The sequence below is a fragment of the Sprattus sprattus genome (genome assembly GCF_963457725.1).
Source record: "Sprattus sprattus genome assembly, chromosome: 7".
Lineage (NCBI taxonomy): Eukaryota > Metazoa > Chordata > Actinopteri > Clupeiformes > Clupeidae > Sprattus > Sprattus sprattus.
The window spans coordinates 24,104,141-24,123,771 of NC_137926.1; positions in this window are offsets into that span (position 1 = coordinate 24,104,141).

The window sequence follows — 19,631 nt, forward strand, 5'->3', positions numbered from 1 at the left end:
CCTAACATTTATAACTGGCAAAATGGAGCCTTATTGTAAAGTGTGAAACACATCATCATGTTGTTATCAGTGACAAACATTTATAACTGGCAAAATGGAGCCTGTATTTTTTTTTTTGGGGGGGGGGGTATTAATGACTTACAAAGGGTTAACAACCTAAATAATAACCTATTTATAAACCATTTATAAACCATTTATAATGGAGTCTTATTGTAAAGTGGTACCGGTTTTTCAATTGCATACAAATGTGTCAAAATAACACATGCAAACACATGTAAATAGTGTTAAGCATTCAACGCAGCTTCCTGTAGGCAGACATTCAGGAATAGAGCTGGAGCTATTTGCTGACTAATTTGGGGTCTGACGGGTCATCTCGAACACCACACCTGATCCAGCAGGACTCCTTGTTGTTCGGCCAATGCTCCCAGAGGCGTTCCCACATGCACTATTCTCCTGCCCCTTTCCAAGGCTCTCCCCACTCCACTGGTTCTTCTCACGCAAGTCACCGCAAACGATAGTCCCATCCATTTCACCGTCCCACAGCACACTCTACATTCCCCGTTCCAGAGATTGACTAGGAAATTGGAACTGCTCCGTGTCCTGGCCCAGTCCGCCTGGAAGGAGGCTCCCTCCGAAGCCTGTTCCACACTGGACAGAGCGTGTAGGCTCCACGCCACACCACTCCACGCTTCTCGCTATCCTAGCATGCTAATGGCTCCCCATTTCCTTCCTGGTACCACACTGAATCCCCCTTCACATCACAAATGTTCCATTCCATCTGCCCATGTATTCTCTGGTCACAGCAACTCCTCGCCCTCAACCTCCACATGATATGTAAGCAGCATTCGGACCTCCACCTATGTCATCTTCCAGAACTTCCTCCTCTCAGGTGCGTTCATCGATCTTCCCACTTACTGCCGTCGCTACCCACCCCTACATATCCTAGGGTTGTAGAATACAGCCCTCTTATTTAATCGCACATATCTTCCGACCCAGCTACTAAATGATTGTCCTTCCAGAAGTCTCGCCCTCTGATGCTGCACTCAGATAATCTGTTTAGTTCCTCAGATGCAGAGAACTAAAAGAATATCTTTTTCTAATCACAGGGCCTGCAGTTTTCATATGGGGGCACTTACTTCTACACTTACCCCTGCCTTTTCTCTGCTAAATGTGCAGTCAACCAAATTCCCTATTGGAAAGCTCTTGATCATAACCTCCACAATGTTCTAAAGATAGATTGGAAGAAAAAAGATGCTCCCACAGCATGTGCCCTCTGCTCTATCTCCAGCCACAACACACCGCAGGAAACAATCCTGTCCCTTGACCCCACCCTCACCCCCAAATTTGAGGAACAGCTCGGGCAGCAGCCACACAGGACCTTCCCAATCAGTCTCCGCACCGACTGCTCCCTCCCTTCCCCCTCCACCCTTCCCCAATCCCTTCCCGGAGCCACGCTGCATCCGTTCGTGTCACTGACTCTTCGGCACCCCACAGGTGCTATGGAAGACAGCTGACTCTCTTTCTTGCTTCAATTTCCAGAAATTCAGGACCTTGGCACCAGGAGCAGACACTCGCCCCACGCCACCACTGGCTTTCTCAGAGACTATTTTCCAGGAAACCATCCCTCTCAGCTATCTCCAGCCCTTCTCGGTTGACCTGGCTCTCCAAGCTCTCACTCCCAGGACACTCCAGCCCTACTGGACAACTTGGTCCTTCTTTTACCATTTTCACTCCAGCCACTCAATTTCCCCAGCACTGATACACTCACCATCTCATGTATCACATACACTCATGCATTCCATCAGATTAAAATGTCTCCACCTGCTTTTTTATAAGCTGGTGTATGGCTCTGAATGGACTTTCTTTTCCAATGCCAGGATAGCCTTATTAATTGAAGGTATCAACAGGCAGCCAGCAAGCCACACTGCACCTGCGCCTACCAATTACCGTGGATATTCTTGCCCCCTGCCTTACAACACTTAGCAACGGATTTATGTCCAAACACACTGATTTCACTCTTACAGCCATGTTTTACTGTTTTTTTTTGGGCTGTTGAGATGTACTGTCTTTACCTGCCCTATTTTCTATCATTAATCAAGCCGTACATCCCCGGTTTCAGACCTACAGATGATAAATCACAGACAAGTTATTTTTTATCAAACTGAGCAAACCGATCAATTTAAGAGAGGCCTCTCATTTTATTTTTTAATCTGGTCTTCCATCTCCAGCCTTTCCAGTGCCCGCATCTCAATCCCAATCCACAGTCTTCCCCATTCAGCCCACTCTTTGTCAAAGATAACGGTGTCCCTGCCAGACGCCACTGGTTCCAGACACTCCTGAAGTCCATCATTGTTAAATTAGGGTTCATCGCAGATTTCTATTCAGCCTATTCATTTAGGACAGGAGCTGCCACTATGGCAGAAAACAATGGGGTTCCTGAGCAGCTCTGTTCCTACATCTGTTCTAATGTGTCAGATCCCTGACTGCCCTACGTAAAATTGGTTCCTTCGTAGATTTCCCCCTAAGAAGTGGCCTTAAATGCAAGCTCTCTTGAGGTGTCAGTAGACATAGCACACACAAAATCTCCACTATGGGCATCCCAGGACCATGGACAGCTACCAAGCCAAGCATGCATATTGTTAGAAAATAATGTGTTTCATTACATCATTTTGATGTTAAGCAAAAGCTTCAGTGAATACATTTGCATAAGTTAGAGCCACACTGCTTCACTGGTTGGAGACAAAGGGGAAATATAACAGGAAATAAATATGCACAACATTGTCACTAAATTTCTTTTTTCACATTCACTCACCATTTTGGCTCTCCCTTAGCCTCACCGTCTCTCACACGTGCCGCCATTTTGGCTCAGCTGAAAAATCAGCCACTGAACCTCCTGACAGGATCCCTTATCAGGCCCCTTCACTTTTGCCCGCTATTGCTGGAAGCCAATTGATCATCATCACTGTCAATTGCAGGACGGTTTGTCTTCTTGGAGGCTGCTTGTGTTCTTACCCCCCTGGCTGTGTCAGCCTGTATCCTAAGCACCCCTTATGCAATGCACCCCCCCCCCCCCCCCCCCACCCTCTTCACCCACACTCACACACATCCTTCCGACAGACCCTATAAGCCCTGCAGAACGACCCCCCCCCCCCCCCCCCACACACACACCCCACTAGCCTTCCACTGACAGTAGTCCTGTGATTAGCAAGCAGAGCTGGGGGAGACAGAGTCACACATCACACAGGGCCCCAGGCTGCCCGTGCACCCTCACCCTAACACACACACACACACACACACACACACACATACATACACACACACTTCAGCACTGTATGAATTCTCACAGCAGCGACTGAAGTGGTACTTTCGGGTTGCTGGGGCCTGCTGGGAATGAAAAGAAGAGCCGCTCTTTAATTTTGAGAAGTCAAGTCACTGGCTTGGCCCTGAGGGAAGGTATATTCTCTAACTGTGGTGAATTATTTATTTATTTACCCCTCCCCCCGCCTGGAGAAACTGTTGATTCTCAGGCTCATGTTAAATCTTGTTTTATACTCTCAAAGCTTTTTGGTTCCACCTGGGGATATTTACTTAACACAAACAGGGGAATATGTCATATTTATGCGGTTGTTTATGTGTGTATTATTGATGAAAAGGAGCAGACTGAGATCTTCCATTCTCTCAACTGAATAAGTCATTTTTATGCTCTGGTATTTACTGTTCTAAAGAGGCACAATTCCTCTGCCTCAGTGGTGAGAAGGAAATGGTGGGGAAATCTAGAGCGCTTCTTGCACATTTGCAGTGCAATGCACACACACACACACACACACACACACACACACACACACACACACACACACACACACACACACACACACACACACACACACACACACACACACACAAACACACAGGTATCCACTGGATACGAATACTAATTTGGTCCTTTAATTACACTAATTACTCTCAAAATTGTTCAGTTAGATTTGCCCTCAGGTCAGAGGCAGATAACACTGGGCAAACTTGGCTCGCACCTATCAAGTGGAGCTGTCATAATGACTTTACCAGAAAGAACAAACGGTGGAGAGGAAAACGCTAAATCCTTTGTTTGATGAAAATGGGCCTGATTTCACAGATCAATTTGCCACCCGCTGAGATAGAGATTGGATATTAATTCGCCTGGATGTGCCTCAAATCACTTCTGAGAGAGAGAGAGAGAGAGAAATTGTCACAGGTAAGTATACATCCTATTAATAACTAACAAGTAATAACAGTAAGTGCTTGAGGTCCTTGACAGCAAACAGTATTCATCAATAGCTTGACTGCAGTATGGTCTATTTCACCTGTAGATGGCAGAAACCTTGCAGGTGTTAAAATATGACTAAGGGCACTGGGAATGTCAGAGGAGCTTCATGGGCAGTGCTTTTGCTGCATGCATCATCTGTTTCAGAGGGCTCTTCGCTGGATTAAAGTGGTCATGCCGAGTTATCAGGCACCCGGCCTTGCAGCCAAGCATGAACTCGTAACCTTGACCTAGCATGCATTGCCTGTGCATTCCTGCATGCAGCCTCCCCGTGTGCAGTCAGTCACAGAGGGTAGCTCCAGGCAACAACCAATCTGCTGGGGCAAAGTCTTGAAGGGTTACATACAGATACATACATTTCATTTCCATAAGTGAATAAACATGAACATGCAAAGGCGCTTGGAAGTCCTCTGAGATGCTGAAGGCTGCGTTGTGGCGACAGCCTTCCTCAGTCTCTCAGTCATGAGCTATCAGTATCTCTGGGATCGATTTCCTGCTGCCGCTGCGTAGATTGATGTATCTTTACACATTGTTTTACAGGAGCGTCAGTGAAGGCTTTGGTGTCTTACTCAGCGCTGCTCAGGCCTGTTCATCCTGCTTCCACACGCTGTCTTCCAACTCCACCCCACTCCCTCTAGACACTCCACTCTCTCCCTCTGTGTGTGCGTGTGTGTGTGTGTGTGTGTGTGTGTGTGTGTGTGTGTGTGTGTGTGTGTGTCTGTCTCCATCTGATTGAAATCAGGTGTCTTTTTAAAATGCACGGCAAAACAAATGTTTTTGTCAACACAAATCAACAGCAATTTAATACTACTCACTCAGCAGTGATATGGTAATGACATAAAAAATCACCATGGCTAATGTGACTTTTTGTGGTGTGTGTTTTAACGGTTTTCAGTGTTTACTACTGTTTTGTAGGAAACTAAAGCATTCCAGATGCCGTGAGGTGATGCATCTGTGCGGGCTGATAAACACCAGAGTTGCTCCCAACAATGTGAGGTGACGGCTAAATGAGGATCAGCCGCAGCGGTGGTGTTACAACCTGCCTGACAATCCACCCAGAGATCACTCTCTCACTCTCATGCTTCCTGTTTGTCTGTGTCTGTCAAAGGAGGGATGTGTAAATACGCCCCAGTGTTGACAGTATCAGTCCACCATTGTGTTTTCATGGAGCAGAAACAACGATCAGTGGATGGAGAGCTTGATTGAGATAGCTGCAACAATAGCACTGACAATCAGCCAAACTGAAATGGGTAACAAGCAACAATCATTTTCTTTTGAGCACTGAATCATTTAGAATTATACAACACATGGAAACAGGCGGGAAAGGGACCTGGTTATGACTGCTGGTTTCCAAGGGCCTTTTCACATTCAATGCATGGTCAATTTAAATGAGCTCACTTACATGCTTAAGTCCCAGGGACTGAGCAACAATAGAAAAAGGCAGAGCCAATACATAAACGCACTGAACATGCTCATACATCAGCAAAGTGAGAAGCACTTTCATTTTTACTACCTGCTGTGTGTCCAGACCATCACTGATAGTCATCAATGGATCACTGGACACTGACTTTCATTATGAACGATGACAGAATATGCAACCCGCAGTGACACATTTATATCCTGGTTATGTCCGTCTTATGGTGGCGGCCTGGCGGGTTCAAGTAAAGTATTTTAGTGAATAGAGGAAAAACAGACATTTCATGTTTTTTCCACGATAGTTGATCGTTTAATGCCCCTTAAAATAAATCAAGGGCGCAAGGTGCATCTGTGCACCAGCTGGTACTTCAGCAAAGTAGGAAGCCAAGGACACAGAAGAGTACTTAGTACATCCCGTTCATCCTTACATTTCCGAAGTAGACTTAGTATATATTTAATTAAAAAACAACAACAAAAAAACGACATTTCGACTCAGCACTTGTTATTCACTATTTTTATGTCTCAGCGGCCTGATGATGTTCATAGGCTCATAATGGAGATAATAACACCAGCGTGTCACAGAGGAGCTTTAGTGGGGCTGTTGCTTCCTCAGCAGTAAAATGGGCAACGGGCACAAGGTCCTGCAGTGCAACTCCACACAGCTTTATTAGGCTAAAGCCTCTGTAAGCTGGCTCATAATTGGCACACTGTTGGCTGGGCGCTGATAGAGCGTGGATGCTCTCAGGGGGACTGGGGGATAGGGTGGAGGGCGGAAGGGGAGGGTCTGCTCTCAGAGGAAGGCTTTCGGGAGGGTCTTAGTAATCTTGCTCTTAATTGGTGCATCAAGGCCCAGAGCAGTGAGTAATCGCGGTCATAATTGGTGCGTTCGGGGGGCCTGAAAAGCAAGGAAAGTTGCAAAGCCAGAGGCTGCAGAAAGCTGATAAATACTCGGACACACACACACACACACGTGCACGCACACACACACACACACACACACACACACATACACACACACACACACACACACACACTTCAATGCCCAGAGCGGAGACACAATGCCGGGAAGGGCAAGGCACCCGGCAGAGGATCAGAGAAGCTGCTGAGGGGATATGCAACTTATTTAGAGGAGTGTGGGTTATGTAATGTAACCCCCCCCCCCCCCCCCCCCCCTCCAAAGAAGATTCTCTTTATGTCGCCTCCTCTACTGCAGCCCTGATCTGAGCTGGAAGCCAGTCTTATTTATTTCCCTGCAGAAGTTATCATCCACGCGGCACAGCGAACAAACATGCAGAAAAAAAAGACAGGATTTGAAAAGGATGTTCAACAAAAATGTACCTGTCTGTATGTCAGTGGATACGTGTAGATATGAGAATGTCAAGACAGGACAAGGAAGACTAGGACTGAACCCAAATTGAACACGTGTCTGCACACGTGCAAGCGTGTCAGGCACACATATTTAACTGCATTTGTGTATGTGTGTGCACCAATGTGTGTATGTGTGTGTGTGTGTGTGTGTCCATAAGCGTGTGAGAGAGTGTGTGTGTGTGCATGGAGTATTAAGCTCTGGCCTTGGCTCCTTTTGTGCGGTGTACAGTACACAGGGATCCTTCCCCTCCTGTGCGCTGGGAGCTGTATTGAAGAAGATTAATGGAAAGTGCTCATGTTACAAATCAGGTGCAGTGGTGAAAAGCCATCCCTCCTCCGGCACAGCAGAGCCGGGTCCACTGTGGCTCCGGCTTCAGCGCGGCTGATTGATCAGTCTGCAAACCAATCTGAAAGCTTCCACGCTGGCGGTAGATCACCCAGATCTGTCCACACACCGAGACCCGCCTTGCATAGACGCATGCATGGACTTACAGACGGACTTACTGTATATACCCACGGACAGGTCAACATACACACACACGCACGCATGCACACACGCATGCACGCAAGCATGCACGCCGGACGCAAACGCACACAAACACAAAAACGCACACACACGCACACGCACACACACACACACACACACAAAATATGCTTTCAAATTCAAAACACGCCACACAAACTCACATTTGCATTCAGGTATATTCCACTTTAACAAAATCGTGCAATGGTAGATTAAGTGTTTTTAATGAATCAATCTTTATCCATCTTCTGTATTCAACTGATAGTCAATATCTCATCCGTTTGAGATTATCCACAGCTGTGTACGTGCTTTGTGTGCTGTGAGAAGGCAGGTGGGGGCTGCTGCCTCACCATCAATTCCAAGAGACTCTATTCCTTTGATTAACCGGACCAGGTCTATGCTCTTGCAGCAGGCAGGCAAGAAACCACATAAGAATGAAGAAACCACATGCAACTCCAGAATGTGAGGCACGACACAACAGCACATTACACTGTCAGTATGTGGTAAACCTGTTCAGAACAGTCTGCGTGAGACCTGGTAGATTTGGTGTCATCTTCATATTCATTTTGATGAGATATGGAATATGATTTGATGTGAAGGACAGATTAACACAGCTGTTTTTCTTACCAGTTCTTCAGGTAATGCACTACATGGTTCCTTGGTCTGGGATGGGCTACCCCACAAAAATTTAAGAAAAGCATAACAACAAAATTTGACTTAAAAGGGGGTGGTTTGTCATTAGCGTATAGTTACTAAGAGTGGTTGAGTCCTAGTGGTTTTTAAAGCAGGGCTTTGATGAAAGCTTTTTTAAATGTGTCTAGGTAAACACCACCAACAATTGTTGAGTGTTCTGCAATATCTAGATCTAAGTACCCTGGTGCAACAACAGCTTGAGCACGTCAGGTACAACCCACTGTTTCTGAAGGTATAGCTTCATTAACACGGTCTGTACACAGCATAGTATGAGACTGTGACAGCAACCTGAACTGTTCAAGGTTGGCAATCGTCATCAGATCATTAGGTGTTAGAGGTTTACCCAACTGTGTGCTGGAGAATTATTATGCTGCGTAAAATTGAGCAAAAAGAAGACCAGAATTTCTTTTAACAAGATTTGTTGTCCAAGTGAAAATGAGGACTGAAGCTTGGCTGCTGCACAGCAAGTTAATGGGAAATGAATCTTCAATATTAAACATTCTACAAATGAGTAATTAACAACAATCAAGCCACCTAAAATGTTTGTCTCACAAATGGATGACTGAAAATGCAGTGGTTTTAATAACTGTCTTCAGTGAGTGTCATCTGAGCTCCACCATGTCTCTGTTAAAAGCATGCAGTCTATCTTTTCATCTTGAATCATCATTTTAGAACGTTTTACTCAACAAAGAGATGAGGCATGTCAAGAAAATTGTATTTGCCAAGTTTATCTGTGGGAGTTTGTGAGATGAATGCTTAATAGTACAGAGAGCTCTGCTTTTATTCCTGGTTGGTCAAATCAATCAAACAAAGCAACAATCTAGCAAGCTGGACCATGATGTTTTCTTCACATTTGGTGTGCCTGTGTTTTTGAACGGGATGGTGGAATAAATATATATACAGTATAGATATATATAGCTATAGATATAAAAAATCAGGCATCAGGTAAGACCACATGATGTATGACATGATAATCATATCATTTTTAAGCACCCTGTAAATAAATAGAGCTTTTCGGCTGTTTTCCCTGCTGCCTCAGACTGATTACTCCTACACTAGTCGGCTATCCTATAACCAGTACATTTATCACAAAATAAAGCAATAAAACATCAAGAATGATAAAAAGCCTGATGACTGCACAGTGCACAGTGTCGGCGATCACTTCTCTCTACTACTTCTCTCTTTCTCTTTTCAGCTTTATGTTCAAAATGTCATTCCTTTCTTAGCTTGGTAGCATTTAAGAATACAGCGCGTCATATGACTCTATTGGAAGCTAGTTGTTTAAGTTAGTTGATGTCAATATTTACTTTTTCATTTTGGTTTTAGCTTTCAGGCGATCCGCATGAATTGAGTTACATAAGTTCCAAAAGAGCCCCGGCACACAACCAATATTAAAACCATCCATAGAACTTAAGACTCAAAGCTCTTACAAGTTTGCATAAACAGATAGCTGCCTACACAAGCTGGGGCCAACTCATTTTCTCCTTATCTTAATCACCAAGGCTGTCTCTGATCCAACTGTTTACATCGACAGCTCTCACATTCAAAGGTTTCCTCTCTTTCACGCGGGAAGAACTTGGCTGAAGATTTCCCTACTGACATTAGGCGAGGAAAAGGAGAGGCGTTTCACTCATGCAATGTGCTGTGTTAAGGCCCTCTCCACATCGGGGAAAACATCACATCAAATATGTAAGCATCAGGAACATGGAATACTAAAGTATGGGAACAAGTAACTGACTAACTGACTAAATAACAAAATAAATCTTGTATACTAGTGTATACTTGTATATTGTTGTTCAATCCACTCTACTGTCTCAGACACACACGCACATACCCCCTCACATAGACACTCTCAGACACACACGTAGCAACCGATAACGTAATAACGGCCAATAACGTAATAATTTAAATGTAATAAAACCAATAATGTAATAAACTGCCAATAATGTAATAAAGTTGCTGAGCCAATAACGTAATAACTTACTACGTTATCGGCCGGTTATTACATTATTGGCCTTGCATTAAAAAAAACCTTTGAAAATGTAATAACTGAGCCAATAATGTAATAACTGAGGTATCACTTCATTTTATCTTCAATATATGGACAGAAAGTGTCCCACTTATGCCTTAATATTGCATCTTGCAACAGATGCTTAAATATCCGACCTTACAGATACCCCTCCACCTTCAATCCCCCCTGAACAGGAGGCCTTACAGGCGCAATTAAGAGTCATTTTGGATTAATATGCAGGCGCTTTGATGGAGTCTTTCTACGTTCTGCGTTGCAGTTTTCAGTATGGTATTGCAATTCACTGCTGGAACGCTAGGGAGCTTTACTTTTACTCTAGGATTCTCGAATCAGCAAAAACTGTGCTAGGTCCAGTCTGATCTACAAAGCGACACAGTATCAGTACAGTACAGTACAGTACACACGCGTATACCCTCTCACATAGCATCTCAGACACACTCACATTTACCTCACATATACCCCCTCGCATAGAAACTCTCAGACAGACACACGCATATACCCTCTCACATAGCATCTCAGACACACTCACATTTACCTCACATATACCCCCTCGCATAGACACTCTCAGACACACACATACATATACCCCCTTGCATATACCCCCTCGCGTAATCTCAGACACGCGTAAGACCATCACATTGTTGCTGGCAGTACTTTGTTCGTCTTCTCATCCTTACTCAAATTCAATTTGCAAATGTTTATCCTCATCATGAAAACAATGTGTAATCAATACTTGGCTGATGAAGGATCTCCCCACTTTATTTTGTTCCTGGCCACTTCGCTTCATTGCTCTGCGCCGTGCTCGCCCGCCCGCCCGCCCGCCTGTCCGCCTGCCCGCCCGCCCGCCACCATCTGACTCATGACTAGTGTGCGTGGTCCGCCGGAGTGTAATTAAAGCGGACTGACAGCTCATTGCAGGTCTCCGGTGTGCGCTTTTTGTTTGAGTCCTGCTGGACACCTGTTCCATTTTTAGCGCCTGGCCGTTGTCACTGAGGGGGAGGGGGAAGGGATGGGGGCGGGGGGGCATCTGGTTCGAGGTGACAGCTTGAGTCAGGTCGGCTTCCGGAGCCTTCTCTGGGCACGGAGGATGCAGGCATGATCCGATTGCGATTCATCAGCCCTATAGCAAATAGCTTTCCCTTATCGCCCAGCGCTTCCCATCTCAGAGATAATGCCCCCTCCTAGCTCTACCTACCCCCCTCCATGGCTATCCTCTCTCTCTCTCCTTTCCGCTTTCTCTCTCCCTGTTGCCCTGTCTCTATTTCTGTCTCCAGAGGTGAGCCTATTAAAACGATGAGCTCCCTTATCAAATCAGCTTTTGTATTACCTTGTAACCAGCCATATCTCAGTGAGATGCCATTCCAATCACCTGCCCAATGGGGCTCCTCAGAACCTGTCACAGTGTCTGAGCTGGCGTCTGCCCATCTCAGTGTGCATGTGTGTATCACTGTGTGTGTGTGTGTGTGTGTGTGTGTGTGTGTGTGTGTGTGTGTGTGTGTGTGTGTGTGTGAGTGTGTGTGTGAGCATGCCTGTGCATGTGGCAGTGAGTGACTGAGAGACAGCGTCATTAACATTGACTCATGTGGTATGGCTTTTGTTTCCCCTCCACCCACGCAAAGCCTCAGCAATGTCAGACTACATTCAAGACGCCATCCGTCTCCATCTGTGGCCACATAACATTATTTCAAAGGCCTCCATTAATGCGTGCATCGTACACACCCATGTATTAATCAACAAAGCCAACTGACAGCATGTAGCTGCATTTTTCAATGAATGAATGCTTCACTGAACAGGAAATGGCTCTTGACAGGGCTGCCTTCAGGGTCCCTTCACACAGTGACCCTGAGGGACTTCATTCCCTGTCCCGCTTGCCCCGCCAATGTCTCCACTACTTCCGACAGAGGTTAATATTGCATACTGGTAAAGTACCCTTTGACGATTTTATTGTGAAAAAAAATCAACTCAAGTTGACGGACATTGTTTTTTTCATATTTCCACCGAAGATTGTGGGGTCAAAAGGTTCTCGGGAGGCTTGTCGTGTGGCGCTGTGGCATGGAGTCGGCGGGGGAACGCGTCATGGAGTTGAGCTGCTCGAGGAGAAAGCCTGACGGGAAGCTAAATTTGGCCATCTGCTGCACAAGCCGCCGTCACAACCCCTCAGTTCGCAGCCCAACTTTTGACGAGAGTGGGGGGGAGGAAAACAAAAAAGTTTTGAGGTCACTTTGTCTTTCCGAGCTAATCAGCCTCTTCTCAACACACACCGTGTGTGATGTAGTCACCACATTGTATGCATCGCATTAGGCAGAGTGAGAAAAAAACATCAACACCCAGCTGAAAAAAAAACAAGACCTTTCTTTCATTTGTTCAGGTTTTGGGTAACAATGAGCTGCTTCGCATAATGCCTGGCTATAGAAATGAATGCTTAATCGCTAGCTGCCTGCTAATTTAGCCTTTCCCCCCTTTCGCCTTCCACAGTAATGTGTGAATATCCTTGGCTTCCTGGTTGACAGGGAGACTCGAGCGGGCCATTTAATTATAAATGTTGTTTGCCTACTGTCGGCCGCATCTGCATAATACAGCCTCGCGCTGCCGAGGTAATAGAATTAGTATTTCATCTGTCACAGGGAAGGACAGCATCGCCCTGAGCTTCTTCGCAATATTAGAAGCTGAGGTAATGACTGGTCACATTTAATCATAGAAAAAGGTAGGATAAAAGCAGGCAATTAGATGTGTGGTTGATCGTAATGTCTGTTGGTCTTAATTTAGCATGAAGGGGTCAACTTGATGGCTCCCACGCCTTTATTAAAAGATTCAGAAAGCAAAAAAAAAACTCAAATCAAATCCTCATGGCATTAGCCCTTTTAAACCCTATCAGAGAGCAGCGTATGCTCTTTTTTGGCATCAATGAAACAGACAGTAACACAAATGAAAACAAATCGAGCGGAAGCCTTTGTTGGGTGAGGGTTTGCGCATTTGCACGTGCGTAATACACCCTCCTGACTAGACTAGCGGGAGGAGGAGAGGAGAACACTACCCTCCAGAACACTACAGCAAACCAAGCCTGCCTGCTGATAAATAAATGGGTGGTGATGTTACGGCGGGCACTGGCTGTTCCTGGAAGTCTTTGATGGCCTGGGGTATTTTGTCTGATTTTAGAGTGGGTCCCACACTCGCTAACCATGCACCCATCCATCCAGCCCCAAGAAGAGTTGAATAATGTAGAGCCTTGGGTGGGTGGAGGGGAGAGGGAGGTTGGTTGGTTAGAGCATCATGTTTGTGTCGACTCACTCAGGAGAGGAGGCAGAGTCTGTGCTATTACACGGCTCTTGTAAAGACCTCGAGCGGCCAGGCTTTCTCTAGGCTGTTACTAATTTAACTAAGGCATATAGCAGCTAATAGTGTATCTCTTGCTCACGATCATCACGCTGCCAAACCTTTGAAACTCAGCGTCGTCTCTCTCTGCAGGAGACAGGATCCTTAAGTTTGCACTTGTGCATTGACGTCATCAACAGAGGATGTTTCAGACAATTTACACATCATAAGTGAGCTCAGTTCCCCCTCCAATGCCTTGCTTTACAGCAAACCAAGAACTCTTTCCTGAGTGACATTCGCTTACGTTTCCACGGGCTCTGGGAAAACGATAAGATATGGTCCCCATGAAATATAACTCTCCTGGGCTTTTGCCTTGTCACTGAGCAGAGGCCCCAACCTCAGGACAAAGCCAGTAGACAGCATTTTCAATGGCACTAATACAGCTCTCCAAGGGCCTCTCTGAGGGATTGCAAGTTCCCCTTCACCTGTCGGCTGACTCTGTATTTGCCCATTAAAAGGCACAGCCTGGGTGGCTGGTGAATAATTTAAGGCCAGCGCTCTTTCATCGGAGGCCAGATGTTTGCTGATGAGAAAGTTTTAAAGCTTCTTTGACAGCGGCTCCTTGCATTAGGCAGACGCTTTGGCCCCGTAGTGCCAAGGCGGGCAGACACAGCCAGAGGACAACTGAGACATAGTTGAGACAGCGCGGAGACAACTGAGACATTGTTGAGACAGCGCAGAGACAACCAAGATGTAGCTTGTGAGTTCTGCAGACACACAACCTTAAAATCCCACAGAATGAATGGGTAACTGTGAGTCATAGTGCAGGAACTATTTCTAGACCGAGGCATGTTATTTTCATAATTAGATGTGCGCACACACACACACACATACACACAAAAGCATACACACTCAAACACAAACAAAAAGTACATTAATAATACTATTATTATTATTATCATTAATAATAATAATAATAATAATAATAATACTACTTATAATAATAATAATATTTAATATATATAAACACACATACACACATGTACACCCACACACAACAATGTACACATAGGCACACACACAAAATACATGTACACTTTCCAAAACACAAACACACACACACACACACACACACACACACATATACACACACACACACACACACACACACACACACACACACACACACGCACACACACACACACACACACACACGCCCAGCAATGGGTTGCTCATTAGTGGGGTCCGTCTGAAAGCACACACTCACAGCCTCACTTCCTGCCGTCACTCCCACTCAGTGCCCTGAAGAGTCGGTGGGGAGAGTCGGGGGGGGGGCTCCCCTTCACCTTGTTTTTTTTAGCTGCAGCTCTAAGCATGCTCACTTGCCACATAGCCCACGCCACCACTGTGGGAAGTGTTGGAAGTGTGTGTGTCTGTCTGTGTGTGTGAGTGTGTGTGAGTGTGTGTGTGTGTGTGTGTGTGTGTGAGTGTGTGTGTGTGTGTGTGTGTGTGTGAGTGTGTGTGAGTGTGTGTGTGTGTGTGTGTGTGTGTGTGTGTGTGTGTGTGTGCAGTGGCATTTCTACATTAGGGGCACGTGGGAAACTGCCCCACCAGATCCAGATGGCGCTGTTGTGCAGAAAGCTCAATCTGTGCTTTCTGGCAAAGTTTATCTTATTATGACCGGAGTTTTTTTCTGGTTATTTATTCATTCATTTTTTCTGTTTGCCGATTTTCTGTCAACGATTCCCGGGACACTGAAACACTGAGGTGCACGAAATTTGGTGGGCATGTAGCAACCATTCCACTACCACTTATTTCATGTATAGCGCCACCTAGTTACAAATGAAAAAGCAAAAATGGAGTGTTGTAAAACATTTTAATTGTAAGTTGACAAGGTCAGAACTGCACGAAATTGGAGGTGTGGGATCATTATGACACCTTCTGACTGCATGTTAAGTTTCGTGGAATTCCGTTCACGGGGGGGGGGGGGCATGCAATAAATTGATTTATATGATTATACATCAACTGGCCTGTAGGTGGCGCGACACAGTTTTCTGCGAATATTCCGAGAACCGTAGGGCCTTGGAGGGCCAAATTGTTCTTGTATGTTTGTGTCAAGGGGCCATGTCAACCCATACCATAACCAGTCATTACATGTATAGCGCCACCTAGTTAAAATTTAAATAGCAAAAATTAGGTGTTTTAATCAAACATATGTCAAAGTGCTCCAAAAATTACCAAATTTGCCAGGGACATCAAGCCTGTAACCGTCCATCTTCGGTACAGTTTTTGTCCATGGATGGAGCAAAATGGCTCTGTACATTATACCTAGAACATTGCAAAAAACCCTGCGCATTGGGGTTATTTTGGCGAAGCTTGACGGAATTCGGTACACGTCTTCATCATGTATGGACGCACCAAGAAGTCTCTTGACGCCATGGTGGCAGGTCCACAGGAAGTTGGCCATTTTGAGTGGAAGATGCGTTTTGACGGCATTTGCACACCTCGCATCTGATCGAACTCCTCCGACAAATTTAATGGTAACGCCTTGAAATGTGGTCAGCCATGGGCGACTAAAAGTTATATAAGATTTTCTCATTAGTCGGAAGGTGTGGGCGTGGCAGACCCTCAAACTTTGCCAACTTGCCAGTGCTTGCCACAAAACACAAAGTCTCTTATAACTCTTGCGTACATTGTTTGATCCAGAGAAAATGTCTTAGGGTGGACGATGGATCCAGCCCGAACACGTACATATGCCTGACTGATATCACCTATAGCGCCACCTGTTGGTGGTTGGAAACTTCACTTTGTTTCCACACCTCTTTATTTGACCAATTTACACACACAAAACACATAAAAACACACAAACACACTGACAACCATGACTCATTCTGTGCCAAAACCTACTGAACAGTTCGGCGGTCATATTTTGTAACGCTTTGTGTTACGTCTAGTTAGTGTGCTTGCCCGAAGGGAAACACAGTATTGTTCTTCATAAGTTTTCTTTATTTATTCTCCCCGTTCTTCTTGCATCGAATCAGGCCTCGCCCGTTCGAGGTACAGACGCCGTTCAAACACCGAAACGTCCGGCCCGATCCGGTGCAACCTGCTATATCTTTTCGTGGCGGTACTCCTTGCCACACTTTTTTATTCTTCTTTTTCATCACCTTTTTCCCCCATAGACTTGCATGGCAGAACTCTGTGGATTATGACATCATAATGGGGTCATTAAAACTAGCTTGCACCTGTGCTTCACTGACACCTGCGCTAAGGTTCCAATGCTCCTCTTGTCTCTGTCCCTCTCCATTCAACTGTATCACTAGGAATATTAAAGGCTCTACATCAGGCTCTACAGTGCGAGTATTTCACTCGCATATGCGCCTAAAAATAGGTACGTGCGAACTTGAAAAATAATTCACGAGCACAGTGTGCGAGTGACAGACAGTTGTCAATACAGCGCCAAAAAGTGAAGCATTCCATTGATTGACTGATGTGAATATATCATGATGACGCGCTGAACTTCCTGCAAATGAGAGCGACGATTCGCAAACAATGGGCCAGAGCCATATAAAAAGACAGTTACTACACTCTATGAGCTCGCCAACATGCGATCTCTTGGTATAAGTAGCTCTCAAAAACCCCACTGCTCGTAACCTGTGTGGATGGTTTTCGACCAACAGCAGCATCATCTCGATTTACTGACATTTTCGGTATATAAACACATAATATCAATTGGTAACTGGTGTGTTGTATCCTGTTTATGTCTGATACTTTATAAACATTTATGTTTTATGTTCACTTATTACACTAGGCAGCAATATTGTGAAGTAGAGCTAGAAATGGCATTGCTAGCTCCCATACTGTAGCTCACACCAGCAACTGCTCAATTTAAGACAAGAAAGGAGTTTGGTAAATTAGCTAGTAACTGTCAACTAGAAAATGCATTTCCTGAAGGAAATACCAGTGCATGAAATGCAAAGGTTAAGAAAGGAAGAAGAAAAGAAAGAAGAGTGAAAGAAGGAAAGAAGAAAGGAAAGAAGAGTGGAAGAAGGAAAGACAAAAGGAAAGAAGAGTGAAGAAAGGAGAGAAGAGTGGAAGAAAGGAAAGAAGAGTGGAAGAAGGAAAGAAGAAAAGAAAGAAGAGTGAAGAAAGGAAAGAAGAGTGGAAGAAGGAAAGAAGAAAAGAAAGAAGAGTGAAATAATGAAAGAAGATAGGAAAGAAGAGTGAAGGAAGGAAAGAAGAGTGGAAGAAGGAAATAAGAAAAGAAAGAAGAGTGAAAGAAGGAAAGAAGAAAGGAAAGAAGAGTGTAAGAAGGAAAGAAGAGTGAAGAAAGGAAAGAAAAGTGGAAGAAGGAAAGAAGAGTGGATGAAGGAAAAAAGAAAGGCAAGAAGAGTGGAAGAAGGAAAGAAAAATGGAAAAAGAAAATAAGAAAGGAAAGAAGAGTGGAAGAAGGAAAGAAGAGTGAACAAGAGTGGCTCTGGATGAAGAGATAAAGAGAGAGTGAAAATATTGAAAAAAGGAGATAAAAATGGAGTGAAGAAGAGAGATTGAGTGTGAGAGAAAGTTGACTGAGAGAGAAAGATGGAGAGATGGAGAGAAAAAAAATAGAGAATGGATGGTGTCTTAATGTTCCTAGTTACAGTTAAATTGAGAGGGACAGAGAGAGAAGAGGTTCCTTGGATTTGGCACAGGTGTCAGTAAAGCACAGGTGCAAGCCAGTTTAAAGACCCTATTATGTCATAATGGCCCAATGTAAGTCAATGGGAGAAATTTATATTCGTTTTTCTTTAATATCTTAAAAAGTATAAAGTTTAGAAAAGTGAAAAATACATAGCATAAGTGTCGTTTACAAGACCTACGCGACAAAGTTTGAATGAAGTTTCTACGTTAAGCGGTTCAGGCTGAATTAATCGCAGAAAAAGGTAACAAGAATAAGAAGAAGAAGAAGAAGAAGAAGAAGAAGAAGCCTAGGAATAACAATACAGGGCATTTCATGCACTGTAATGATAACTAGTTATTAGAATATATCAGCCAACGTTAAGTTGACTTCAAAGGGGCAGTCGAGTGTTTAGGTTGTGTCAGCTAGCTTGGATAGCTAGCTAATCATTTTCGATTGAAGCTTCACGTTAGCCTCGGTAAACGTTTAGCTAGCTAACGTTAGCTAACTATGAGGTAGCATATCCTAGCTTAGTTATAGTAGCTATCGATAGCATTTCATATGGAGGATATGTGGTTGATTTAACTCTAAGGCCAGCTAGGCATAGTAGTTGTATTGTGCCATCACATCATTTGAATTTTCAAAATCTAGACGTGATATTCTCATATATTTGAATGACAATTCTGTTAATCAAGTATTGCCTTAAATTATTATTTACATTGATTTAATTGGAATTCAGCTGTAGGCATGAGATCTGTATCTTGGAGACTAATTGCATCCACAATTGCAAGCTAAACTACTATGCAGTAGACACAACACAGGAGGTCCCTGGGCCTGAGAAGGGAAGGGAAGGAGTTTAATGTGGCTATAATATGGAATTTTAAATGTGCCTAAAACTAGACTAAATTGTAATGAGTTTTCGAAAACTAGACTGAAACTAAAGAGGATAACTATGATTAAATGTGACTAAAACTAATATGCATTTTTGTCTTCAGACTGAATCTAAAATAGCTGCCAAAATGAACACTGTAGGGGGCCCCTTAATCTGCAATTCATGGTTCCTAGCTCTAATCAGATGTACTAACTAGGCTTATAAGAGAAGACTAACTTTTATGCCAACGAACACCAATAACTAGAGCTAATTTGACAGACTATAAACCAATGTGATACACGTGCTCTCTAGCTATACATTAAAAGTTGTGCTTACGTTAGATACTAGACCTACAGTCTTACTCTAACTGCATTAAGTCTAACAAGCTATATCTTACAATAAACTTTAAGTAAAGCTGGCTATGTAACCGCATTCATTCCAATATTGTTGCAGAGATGTTTC